A 13,143-nucleotide genomic window follows, 5' to 3' on the forward strand; every position below is an offset into this window, starting at 1 on the left:
TCCTGCCCTGAGCCCTGGCCAAGCGGCAGGTGTGGCTACCATTTGGAGAAGAGAGAGGGAAGGAAGGTGTTGGGAAGGAGGGGCCGGCACCCCGTGTTAGACTCTGGGACAGTGGGGAAGCAGACAGGAGCGTTCTGGGCGAGGAACCCCGATGGATTCGGGGGTCGGTGAGCAGACCAGATTGGAGGAAGGTGAGTTTGGAGGGGTGTGTGGGCCTCCACGGGCACAGCCCCGAAGGACAGAGAAGTCAGTCTCACTCCCTTACGGGGCGTAATGTGTAATTAGGGTGACTGGCCTTCCCAGTGTGCCTGGGACTGAGGAGCTCCCGGGACGTGAACACACATTGGGGGCCAAAGCAGCTGTTTTGGGCAAATGGGGCCAAGTTGGTTCACCCCATGAATATCCCGATCGGTCTTTAGACAAGGAACAGATGGCCAGAGAAGTCCCCAGGCTCCTGACATCCACAGCTGTGCTCCTTCCCACTCTCTGTGAGGGTACCGTGCTGTGGTTATGGGGGGGACACGGGCGGGGCTTCCCGAGCAGGGTGCCGGTGAGGCCCTGGCCATGTGCTGACCGTGTGGGGCTCACCGGCTGCTGGTGGGCTTGCCATCCTCCCTCACCCCTCCGGGGCCATAGTCTCTGTTCCTTCTCCACCAAAGGCATCAGGGAGCGTTCGCCTTCTGCATTAGAGATTTGGGTTCTGGCTGTTACCAGCTTTCTTAAAATGAGAGTCGGGAAGATGGGATGGCCTGCGAGACGGTTGAGAGCTTTTAAGGAGATTGCACCAATTGGAGCCCTAATTAATGTTTGTTTTATGATGTTCCAGGGAATGATCGCTTGATAAGATAATGCAAATAGAATTAAAAAAAAAAGTGTATGTTCAGTTTAAACAGTGGGTATAAACAGACACATTACAAAGTAGCCTGTTGGAAGATGTTATTATAAGAAGGGATATTGCTCTTTCTGCAATCTGTGCTTGGTAATCATTTCATTAATTGTAAACAGACACGATTGGGTGCCTGGTTCCCAGCTCACCGCAAGAACAGGGGTCAGAGAGGAGAAAGCCCTTCAGGCACGGACGCTGATTCCCAGGTTCTGGGAATCAGGACGTGGACATCTCTGGGGGGACATTATTCTGCCTCCCACAGGCCATGCACACATTTTGCCTTGGAACACAGCCAGCTTGCTTTTGAGGCATAGAAGGTTCTGGAACAGGGGACCCTGAGGTTTGGTCTCAGCAATGTCACTAACTTGGTGTTCAGCCCTGGGTGTGCTTGCTCAGCCTCTCTGAGATGCAGGTTACCGTCCTTTCGGCAGGAACGAAACCACTTGTCCTGACTGTGTCACCCTGGGGAAACAAGACAAGGAGGCGGACTTGGAAGTGCGTCAGAAAGCATAAACACTATACAATGAGCCATGCAGCACTCCCAGCATTTCTGGCATTGAGCAATTTTAGCGCATTGTCTCCAAAGCCCAAGGTCCAACTGGTCTTCAGCAGGAGCACCCCTACGGGTCTCCGGAATATTCTTTCCATCTGCCAGGTCCCATCCCACCCCAGCGCGGGCACAGGAGAGCTTGGAATGATGACCTTTTTAGGGAAGAGCTCACCCTCACTCGTGCTTTGGGGTGGATGGCCAGACTTGCGTGCAGGTTCTCAGCCCTTTGGCCATGGGACACTGCCCGAGTGGGGCACCTTCTTGAGGCAAGGCCACCACAGTCTCTGTCCTGTTGCCCAGCAGCTATGCGAGTCACCATTTGAGTTTTGGCAAATACAAACACGTGTAACTCAAACCCTACCAAGAACCCCAGAACATCGCCTCCTGCCTCTGCCTCTGCCTCGTCTGTCCAGTGGTGCCCAGTGGCCAGAATTTTTAAGGTCACAGGTGAGGTTCGCCTATCCTAGAGCTTCATGCGACTGGATCCACGTGGTCTGCGCCTGGCCACTGTTGCCTAGCACATGTGGTTGCGTGGATCGGCACTTCCTCCCTTTTTGTGGCAGACTAGTATTCCATCGGGATCAGGCCCGTTTGTTCATCTGTCCTCCTGCTGACGGCCCCCGGGTCTGCTGCCAGTCTTGGGTTGTTCTGAGTAAAGCAGCCACGTGCATGCTGGTGGAAAACAAAAACCACCGGTCTGCTTGGTTTCCAGTGTGTTTCAGCCGGATGCTGCTCCCCAGCTCAGGAAGGAGACCCAAGAGTAGCCCCGGGAGTGACAGCGCCCCACAGCCACACTGTCTAAGGGGAGTCGCTCGTGCTGGGATGGGAAGGGGGTGCCCGGGACTCATCGCAGGGCAGGTGGGTGTGTCCTCTGAGGGCCGCGTTCCGACCTGGGGGCTGCGACCACCTGGGCCCCTGTCCTGTCTCCTGGCCCGGGCTCCTGGGCCTCGCTCTATGTTTGCTTATATATTTATGAGCCCAGCAATTGCTGCTTCCGGCACACTATTTACTTAACAACATAACAGTAATTGTAGGATAATTGGGCTGCAATGAAGGAACAGCCAGGATCTGTGCAGTAAGTGGATAATAAAAACCAGGGTTTATGTGTTCTGTTCCTGGGAAGATTTATGGCCTTAATATTGCATTATGTAACTAATCATTTCCAGTTCAGCATGGCCCGGGACTTGCACTGAGACCCTCAGCCAGCTCAGGGGTAATCAGGGAACAGGAAGAAGCACCAAGCCACGTGGCTTCCCGGCTAAGATCCGTGGATTCAAACCTCCTTCATCTTGGACAGGAAGAGGGAGGCAAGGAAGGACCTTGCTGCACCGTCCCTTCCTTCCGGCCTTGGCTGCCCCATTTCTAGCAGACAGCAAGGCATCAGGGTCCCTTTCTGGTGACAGCGTGCAGGGACCCTGACATTCTCAGGCCCCACACCACACCCTGGGCATCTGCAAGGAACTCTGTCCTCTAAGTCTTCTGAGCAGGGACACCTTGTCTCCAGTTTGTTTCAAGGTGTGAAGCATAGGAGCTGGAGGCTGGGAGGCCAGCGAGCACCCCCTCCTCGCACCCCCCCAGCCACATTAGACCAGGCACTCAGCTCCAGAGGTGGACAGGGCAGCGAAGAATCACGCATTTCACCTTTGTATCCTGCAGTGCAGGAGCAGGAAGCCAGGACCTTGGCCCCCGTGTGCTCCAGGCGTTGCCTCAGTGTCCGAGAGAAGGGGACCCAGGGGCTCGAGCCGTACGCCTGCACTCACGGCATCCTTCCTGCGAGTCACCAAGTCCATGTTGTGTCCAATGGGCAGAGCCAACCACTGTGGATGATGGTCTGCCTGCACCCTCGTGCTCGTGGTCAGTGACTCAGCTGTGTTCTCTTTGTGAGCTTCATCAGCATTCGCTCTGATTGGAGCACTTTCTTAAACACATCGGACTCCGATACAACAGTGTCAAAATGGGCCACACTTTTTTGTTGCATGACCATCCTGGATCCTGGTACAAGTTGGGGTGACGGGCGATGCTGATGCGCACCTAGTGGGAGCGTTCAGTTAGCAATTTAAAGGGATTTCTGGAAGTTTGTATTTTTTGAGCAGTTAATTTTACTTCTGGGAGTCCACCCTGAGGAAATAGTAAAAGGTTAGACAAAATGTGTGTAACACACGTTCATCACTGTGATCTCAAATAGTCTCCCAAAGCCTAAGTGATGTGTTCCGTACCTTGGAAAGCATGGGTGTTACACGGACGTGTGCATTTGCTACAACTTAAGATCTGTGTGACTCGGGCACGGCATGCACATTTTGGCTACAAAAGCCAAACTGGTGAACACCCATTGAGCTGTAGTTAGTGGGTTTGCTTATTACAGTGGTATGGGTTAACAGTTGCCAAAGTATTTTCTCTTTATTCTAATTGTGAGCAAATGGGTAAGTATATCAAGGAAAACGTGAGCTCAGTCTCTCACTGATGGGAACGGGAGTTGCAAATGCGGACAGGAGGAAGATTAAAATTGTGGATTGGGGTTGGAGAAATCAGTGGGAATTCATTTCTGTGTGTATGTGTGTGTTGATAGAAACAAACACACACACATATAATATGTCTACATAGGTTTATACACATGCATAAATAATACACATAGACACATATCTATATATACTAATATCATGTAGATTTATATGAGTATATTTACGATCATTCTGTTACCAGCACCGAGATCTTATTTCTAGGACCATTCTCCATCCAAAGGAACCAGGACTCCTTGGAGAAAAGCCTGACTTCAGGTCTGAGACAGGGAAAGCACACGGAGAATCTGGATTCTCTTGTTGCATCAGAAAGGAAGAAAGTTCTCCAAGAGGGGTGCATTGTGAAAGGACACCGGGCCGGCTCCTGGGGGCTGTTGCTGGACCAGTCTTGGGCAATCTGCACACCGAAATAAGTGACAATAGAGATGGATTATAGTTTGTTGAATAAAATAAAACCCATGAATCCATACTGATACAGGAAAGTAAATAAGCCAGGGAGGAGGGAAAGGTCTCCTCACATCAGAATCCTCCCCGAGAAAGGATTCAGAAAGCCGGTGGTCGGTGCTGAAACCACGGGCTGAACATTTGGCAGCAAACAGGATATTTATGGAATCACAGTATCTCCCCACAGATTACTTATTAATTGTGGAAGGAAGAGGTAATTTGACAGTGGAGAGACCCTCCACAGGGAGGTCGAAGATTCGTCCCGAAGATTTGGGATGACAGGTGCCTCCTGCCCCGGGGCAGTGAGGGGGCTACCACCCCACCTGCCCGTCACTGATGAAAAGGGGAACTTGGATCTGACCATGAGAAAGCACCAACACAGAGAGTCATCCCACAGTAACCAGCCTTAGCTCCCTAGAAACGTCAAGGTCAAGGAGAAAGAAGGGGAGGGGACTGCCTGAGGTTGAAGAGACCTGAAGAGACCGGGAAGCAGCGAGAAGGCGGGGGCCTGCGTCGCAGGGGCGGGCTCGCCTGGGGCGAGGCCCAAGTGTGCCCCAGGGTTAAATGTCCTGATTTGGACACCTGGGCTTTTTCTCCTTGGGAAAGATGGAGGGGGAGGGGCGGCGGCAAAGGGGCCAAGTGTAAGCGTTGGTGAATCTGCGTGAAGGGTCCGTGGGTGTTCCTTGCACCATCTTTCCTTTGGGGTTGAAATCACAACCAAATCCAAGTCTGGGATGGACAAATCTGGCAGAGAGCGTTTCTCTAGACGAGGTTGGGGACGAAGGGTCTCAGAGGAACAGAAACAGGTGAAAGGCCTCCAAACCCAACGTAGGGGATGTCTGGTATGGCGAGCCCGCAGCACCTGTCCAGATGCGCCAGGGTCAGCCCTGGGCCCAGAGCAGGTGTGGGTCCTGCCTCCGGCGGGCATCAGGGCATCAGAGAAGGCCTTCTGGAGCAGGTGACCTCAGGAGCTGCCAGTGGAGGCGGAGGGGGCCTGCAGCCTCCTTGAGGGACGGTCTGCTCGTGTTCCCTGCTGAGCTGTCCTCTTGCACTACGATGTTCCCTCCAATTTGCCCTCCTACGTGGAAGGAAGCAGGAAAACTGCAGCTCCATTGGAGTCCTTCTGGGCCAGCGGGCGGCTGGCTGTGCTTTGTACCATTTCCCTGGTATGTTAATGCACATCTGTGGAACGCCACCCCCCTCCCCAAGGCCTTGGGGAGCAACTGCAATTGTTCTGCTTTTCTTTTTTCTTTTTTTTTTCTTTTTAATGACCCCCTTGGTTACTGGCCTGGCAAGTCTGAAAGCTGAGATTCAAGAGGCTCCTGGGAGAATGAGAAAGCAAATCTCTGGGAGGGAGGTAGCCGTGGGCCAAAGACTTGTGAACAGCAAGTGCTATCCAGCCTGGATGCCATGATAGGTCGAGGCAAGGAAACCTAAATGACCTTGCCCAGCAAAGAAAGAGCAGGTACGGCTGAAGGGGACGTTGATGTGAGCCGGAGGTGGGTGTTCAAAGATGCGGGAAGGCTGGCTGAAGACCAGAGAGGGCCTGTCAGCCCAGCCCGGACCATGACCGGCACCTCCCCCCCCACCCAGGTCAGGGCTGCACCACGGGAGCATCCACCCCGGCTCAGGCGTCCGGAGCGCCGCCCCACTGGCCAGGGGAGGGGCAGAAGCCTTTGCAGATGCTGTGACAGAGTCCTGAAGGCTCCCAAGCCGGTGGCTCCTACATATGATTTGATACAGGGCCCATCCCCTGTGGTCGTGTGGGGTCCCCGAGCCCCGCAGAGGCAGCTCTCCCAGTTCGGGGTCTTCCTTCCTCCACCAGTAATTCCTGAAAAGCCTCCGAAGGCCTGGATCATGCCGGGTGCATGCCGCGAGCCTGGGGGCAGAAGGCTCACACCTCTCCTTTGCAGAGCGGGTCTCCTTGGATAGGATACTAAGGCTGTGACCTGCTGAGGTTCATTCTTGTGGAGTCGAGGGGCCTCCCGCTCGCACCACTCCTGGCTGCAGCAAACAAGCAAGCACTCCAAGGGGGCAGAGAAATTCACGGCAGTGTGGTGAGCTCACCCCTGGGAGGCCTGAACCCAGGCGGGGGTACTCTTCTCTAAGCCACCTTCACCCCCATCCGTCAGAAAACTCGCCCCTCCTGATCCCCAGGGAATAGTAACAGTAAGGTCTGTGCCGAGAATATTCGACTGGAAAAGCATCAGATCCTGTAAAACAGCGATTCATCCATTGCTTGACTCATGTATGTGCTCATGCAGCGGACCCTGCAGGCACAGTGGGGCGGGTGCCCAGCCCCCCTGCAGGAGGACTGGGGATGTCAGCAACACCTAAGGCTGCCCTGGGCCTTGGTTCTTCTCCACCCATAGCCCTTCCATTTCCAGATACCCGGTTGGTATTTGAGGGTCCAAGAGCCCTAAAAGTAGCTGCTGAGGTTTCTGCAAGTCCAGCTTTTGAGCCCCTGGTCCTCTGCTGGTCTCTGGCCTCAAGGAAGAAGATAGCAAAGCAAATGAGCCCTGCGTGGGCTGGCCTCCCAGGGGGCCCTCGGGGCAGCCTTGCTAAGCAGATGGGTCTCTGAGCTCACGGACTATTTTCCTTCTCATTATTTTCCCCAATGAGTCAGTTGGGGAATGTGGGGTCCACAGGATAGCCTGCCTGTCTTGAACCCCTTTGTCTGACACCCCGAACTGCTCCATCCCCCTCACGGGAGCTGCTTCCAGCTCACGAGATCACACAAGCCAGCGGGCGACCCGGAGAGGGCCAGGTGTGCAGGGTCGGAGGCCCTGGACCCAGGCAGGGGCACCTGGTCACAGTCACATTAGCAACATAGGGAGCGGAGACAGGACAAGGGGAGACCCGCTGTTCCCTAGGGAAAGCCTCCACCACCGTGCCAGCAAGCAACCACGGCATGTGCGTGAGTGTCCTTGGGCCTCACTGACAAAGGACCACAAACTGGGGCCTCAGGACGACAGGAATTTGTTCTTTCACGGTCTGGAGGCCCGAAGCCCAGAATTAAGCTGTCAGCAGAGCCACGCTCCCTCTGTAAGCTCTAGGGGAGAACCTTCCTGCCTCCTCCAGCCTCCGGTGACCCCTGGCGTCCCGTGGCTTGCAGACACATCGTTCCAACCTCAGCATCCGTCTTCACATGGACTCTCCCTGTGTCTGTGTCTCCTCTTTCTCTTAGAAGGCGCTCCCCATTGAATTTAGGGCCCACTCAGATAATTGAGGATGATCTCACATGCACATCCTTAACTTAATCACATCTGCAAAGACGCTTTTTCCAAATAAGGTCACAGTAACAGATTCTGGGGATTAGGACAGGGACATATTTTGGGACCACCATTCAGTGCATTACCAAGTAGGTATAGATCCTTCAAGGGTGGAGCCGGGGTGTTGATGAGACTGGGAGAGCACTCAAGAGCAGGAAGGGATCACAAGAGAGCAGGTGGGAACACTCAAGGGCAGGGAAGGAGCACTTAGAGAGCAGGGCATTAACAATGTCTAGAGAGCTGAGAAACCTGAACATCTTGCCAGGTGTCCACTTGCCCAGGGTGGGGGTGTCTTGCATGCGTCCAGGCCAGGAAGAAAGGGCTTTTTCATGCCGGTGGGATCTGCACGCAGCAAGGTTCTGGGAGTTTGTTCGGGAGGGATCTGGGCTGACAGGTCGGGCTCTTCCTGCTGTGAGGGCACAGATCTTGGGCAGGGGCCTGGGGATCGGGGGCCATCACACTCCATGGGGGAGATGAGGGAGGGACAGGAAGGACGGTGAAAACTGCAGGGACCCCGAGGGTTAATGGAATGTCTTTTGTGTTGCACGCATGGCCAGGCCACTCCTTTGAAAGCCAGGGTGGACAAATGTCTGATTTCTCTTTATACAAGATTGAGTTGTTCATGAGGCAAACAGATTCTTGGTGGGATCAGGGATGGAGTTAAAATCTATAAAAGCAGAGCCGTGGGAGAGAGCTGGCTGATTTCCAGTCAGATACGTCCGTGTCTGCCTCGGTTCCACCCAGGGTCTCATTTTCAGGATTTATTGTTGATTGTGAGCAAGGTGCGGCAGGAGGGAGAGGATCATTTTCTCTGCAGCAGGAGGCTGGGGCTCCCAGCAACAACCCTTTGCTAACTCCTCATTTCAGGAGAACTGTGGTTGCCTGAGTCAGACCCCTCGCTGGTTGGCTTTCTGTCCTTGGTTGGACAGACATGCATTTCTTGCTTTATTGCAGGGATTTTGCTGGGTGACTCTAAGCCAGGACCATGCGATAGATTCCGGGCATCCGGTATCCACAAGCTGCATCCAATTCAGGCAGTAACAGTGGTGCAGCATGCTGGCCCTCCTCCTCCTCCTCCTCCTCTTTCTCCCCTGCCTCTCTCCACCTGCTTCCCCACAGGATATTCTCCTGGACGTGTCTTCATCGGGCAGCTGATGTTCACCTTCTCCTCCGAGGGTGGACACACATCAGGACTTTTCCTTAGCGCATCCATCCTGACGGCCAGCTCTTTTGGGGTAATGTGGGGGAAGTTCAGTAATTGATGCTAAGGGAGGAAGAACTCGGGGGCTGAGTCTTGGTATGGACCTACCCCTAACCGTCAGTGGGAGTAGAGGATGAACAGGTTTGCAACCTCTGTGGGCCTCGGTTTTCTTCTCTGTGGTCTGGGGCTGTATGAATGCTCCCTGGTCCTTCTGGCAGCAAGTTCCTTCACATCTCTTGTAAATGCCCACCTCGTTAGACATAGGACAAGCAGCCTTCTTCGTTACGCAGTAGGGTGGATGATCAGTTCCTTTTCTTAGATGCCATCGTATCCCTGTCATTCAGGGGTCAGGCTGCACTCTACCTGGGATCCCTGTCACCTGCCCTCCACCTAGACCTGCCTAAATGCTCCAGGCCACCTCTTATGTGAAGCCCCCCTTGGTTGTCCAGCCTGCAACCCTATCCTCAGCTGTCTGCAACAAGGACATTGTCTGGCTGTGAGTTCAGCTGCAAAAGTGAAGGGATGAACGAATGAAAGAATAAGCAGATGAATTCACTAAAGGATTTTGCTGATGGAAATTCACTCACCCAAGCATGATTTAGAGTGCTTGTCCTATGTCACTCAAATGTCCCATCACATTGTGGATTAAATCCCTGCCCTCCTGGAGCTTACACTCAGGGACAGAAGACATTAGATCAATAACCTAACCGAGCAGGTGTTGAAGGATGAGCTGGAGGCATAAACCCTTTAGAGTCTTGAGAAAAATGAAGCTGGTCCTCGGGAAGACCATACGAGGATTTTGTTCTGCCTTCAGTGATTTGTTTGGTCAATTTAAAATGCTTCTTGTTCCAAAAATTGGTGATGGTTGTCAGAGGGCTTTTGGGGGATTGGGGAATGTTTGGAGCAATCTGGAGGGACAGTCTGGAAGAGGGGGGCTTTTAACTTGGATTGAAGAGAAAGAAAGTTGTCCATTCAAGCTGAAAGTCTCTGCACAATCACTCGGCTGGGCATTGCCCGATGCTCTGTAGACCCTGGCTCTGTGTCCATCTCATTAAGCCCCCCACATGTCTTATAAGGGAGCGAACACCGAGCAAATGTGGCGGGATTGTGCCGAGCCCTCTCTGGGGCAGTGGGAGTGGGTGGTTACTGCTGCAGTCCTCACTAAGTGGGGTTGGGAGAGCACCAGATTGTTCTGGAAGTTCTCTTCCTGACAGATGCATGAAACACCTGGTGCAAGTCTCCTTAATCTTTCTTCAGGTCAGAATGTTCCAAAAGAGTAGTTAATTTTTTAAACCTTCTTTTTTTAATTACCCGGTCATAGACATTCGGGAATTCGGGAATGTTCTGGTGACTCTTACAGTCCCTTGATTAATTGGACGTTTTTAACCACACTGAGTCTCTGCTGATCGGCAGATAGCGGACTCCGAGAATTTAATAGGAGAGGAAAACGTAATAGGACTAATTTCATTCCCAAGAGCTGGGGATGTGGAAGTCATTTTTTTTATTATAGCAGCTATTAAAAAGCCTGTTTTTTCAACACAGAGGACACTGCACACTTTATATAAAAGTGGACTGATGGTCAGATACACAGAGTTTATGGGACTGGGAGCCGACGGGGATGGGGTCCAGCAGGGTTTACTGTTCAGCTGCGACGGATCTGGAAGATGTTTCATTTCTTTGTTTTCACCGGAAGTCGTTAGAGCCCCAGGAGGACAGAGCTCTGGGTGTCTCACTCTGGCCAGCCACCTGCCCTCCAGGAGCCCTGGCACTTAGGAGGTGGCCCGGCCCAGAAGCACTTTCAAGAAGCATTCCTTGCATACATATGCAGACATACTTCTTTACATACACTCGCGCACACACGTGCGTGCACACATCCCAGATGCTTTCCTGGCCCAAAGTTAAGCACTGTGGACAACAGTCCAACTCCCCTTTCAAACTCATGCCTGAACCCAGAGGGTACTGCTCTGAGGTCATGTTCCGCACCTCATTATGATGAGTGGTCTTACAGCCCGGAGCCCCCTGATGCACCTACCCCTCTGCCTAGCTTGCCCTCTCCAAGCTTCACCCCTGAAGGCGGGGGACAGCAGGGAGCAGAGGAGACTCTCACAGTTGGAAATCATCTGTTCTCTACTTTCCCCACGGATGCGCCGCTTCCTTTCCTAGGTCCCCCAGAGCTGACGCCCAGTGCAGTTTCTCCTGCCACCTGCAGATGCCTCAGGGGAGAACGTGAGCTCAGAGATGCGTTCATTTGGTCAACAGCCCTGATTCCAGCTGGGGGTGGGGAGGAAAAGTCCGGCGCATCACAGACAGGCTCTGCCCCCAGCACTCTTGTCGTGACATAGAGTCCGAAGAGGGGCCCGTGCAGATGGCGGGAGGGCCACTTGCTCCTCTTGTTTTTTGGTGTAGAAAAAGGCACTTGGAGGTGGGTTGTCACCGGGATGCTCAGCATTGGGTCCCTAGAGATTGTATCAACACTACAATGATGACCCACCGCCTGACAGCACAGGAACGCTCCCTCTGAGCGTCCTGTCAAGCCCCGGGTACTGCCCTGAGATGCTGCTGAGACAGCCCACCCCCATGAATGGTGACAGGCCTGCAGCTGCCCTGGCTGAACCCTACTGGCCAGCGAAGGGCGCCGAGGGAAGGCTCCTCCAAGGAAGCAGGGCTGCTTGCCTTCCAGCAGTGACCAGCCTTGACCCAGCCCTGGGTGGTCAGGTGGTCTGGCCTGTACTCCTGCCCATCCCGTGAGCACGAGGCAGCTTTTAGCTCGGATCCTGGTGTGGACAGACTGGCAGATACATGGCATTTCAGGGGAGGGACTCCCGCTCAGGAGACGTTGCAGACCAAGGTTGTCTGGCTCCCATCTGGGCTGAGAGTTGTTGACCGAATGAATGGGTGATCGATCTATCAGACTCGGTTTGCTGAGAGCTTGCAGTGTGCACTCTCAGATCATCTGGAGCCCGTGGTCGCCTGATCAGGGCAGTTTCTGAGTTTATATCTCCAGAGATTAGAGCAACGGCAGAAACCAGTGGGGGAGCCAGAGAGAGAGCTGGGCTGATCCCTGTGGGGGTTGGTTCTGCCTTCTGGGGCACATGGTGGTTCTAAGACTTCCTTTCCCGGTTGGAAGACCAAGATGCAAAGTACTTCGTCCAATATCAGAGGTTTCATGGACCCCTTGGCATTAGTCGGGGGGAGGAAACCAAGCCCAGGCAAAGTGCCCAGAGTGCAGAAGCAGGGTTGAAATGGGTGGAGTACAATGATAAAGATTGTAAATTTGGGAGTTAGGGCACAGGTGGAAGGGGGAGGGGCCAGCTGCAGTTTGCCCTCAGCGGACCAGGATCTCAGGTGGCGGATGGGTTCAGAGAACTTACAAGTGCAAGGTGGGTGTGTGGGAAATAGATGTGGAGGTGCCCAGGGAGCTGTATGGGCGGGTGAGGGTGGGGGTGGGCTCCTGCCCAGTGCTGGACCAGGAGGGGCTGCGGGCTGGGTGACAAGGTTTGGTGACTTCCCAGGCAGAAGCTCGCTACATCACCATGGAACTGGGAAGGCTGAGGGCTGGGCAGTTCGTGTCTGTGCATCCGTTTGCAGTCAAATGCTCTACCACTGAGCTCTACCCCCCGTGCATCCATTTGCGACAGGCGGCTGCTGGGTCGGGGCGATCGCAGCCCCACGTTTTCCTCTCAGCCCCTTCTTACTCTGTTTTCAGGATACTTTCTGCTCCTCCTGACTCTGTTAATGAACTCCCAGGAATCGGGACACATCACCGGCTGTTATGCAGAATCCCAGCCACCCCGGGAGGCCCCCTCAGCCTCTCCAAGGGGATCACGGTGTATGAAGGGAGCTGCGGCTGGTCCTGTTTGACATGTTGCTGTATTAATGCCGAGAAGCTACCCTGGCGAGTCCCCGTAGGGCTCAGCCTCGGGAACGGCGCTGCCGACAGGGACACTGGAGTGTCAGGATCTGCCACTGAAAACATCATCTCCGAGTTTCATACTGAATTGTAAAATCAGAATGAAAAATTCCCCTGTAATTGCCTGATGGGAGATGCGTTGTCTCAATATGACCTCATGGATTCTCTTTCATATTTGTGTTAAAAATGAAAAGCTGCTGATAGCCTCGGCCCGCACGGGCCATGTGGGTCTGGGGGCTGCAGGTGCCTGGAACCCAGAAGCAAGCGCAGGAGGGACTTCTCAGGTGACCCGAGGCTCTTGTCTCCCTTCACACGCAACAGCTGGTGATGGCAGTTTTGCAAAAGGGGCATGGCACTGAATTAT

This window comes from Halichoerus grypus, chromosome 5 (assembly GCF_964656455.1).
Source record: "Halichoerus grypus chromosome 5, mHalGry1.hap1.1, whole genome shotgun sequence".
Classification (NCBI taxonomy): Eukaryota; Metazoa; Chordata; class Mammalia; order Carnivora; family Phocidae; genus Halichoerus; species Halichoerus grypus.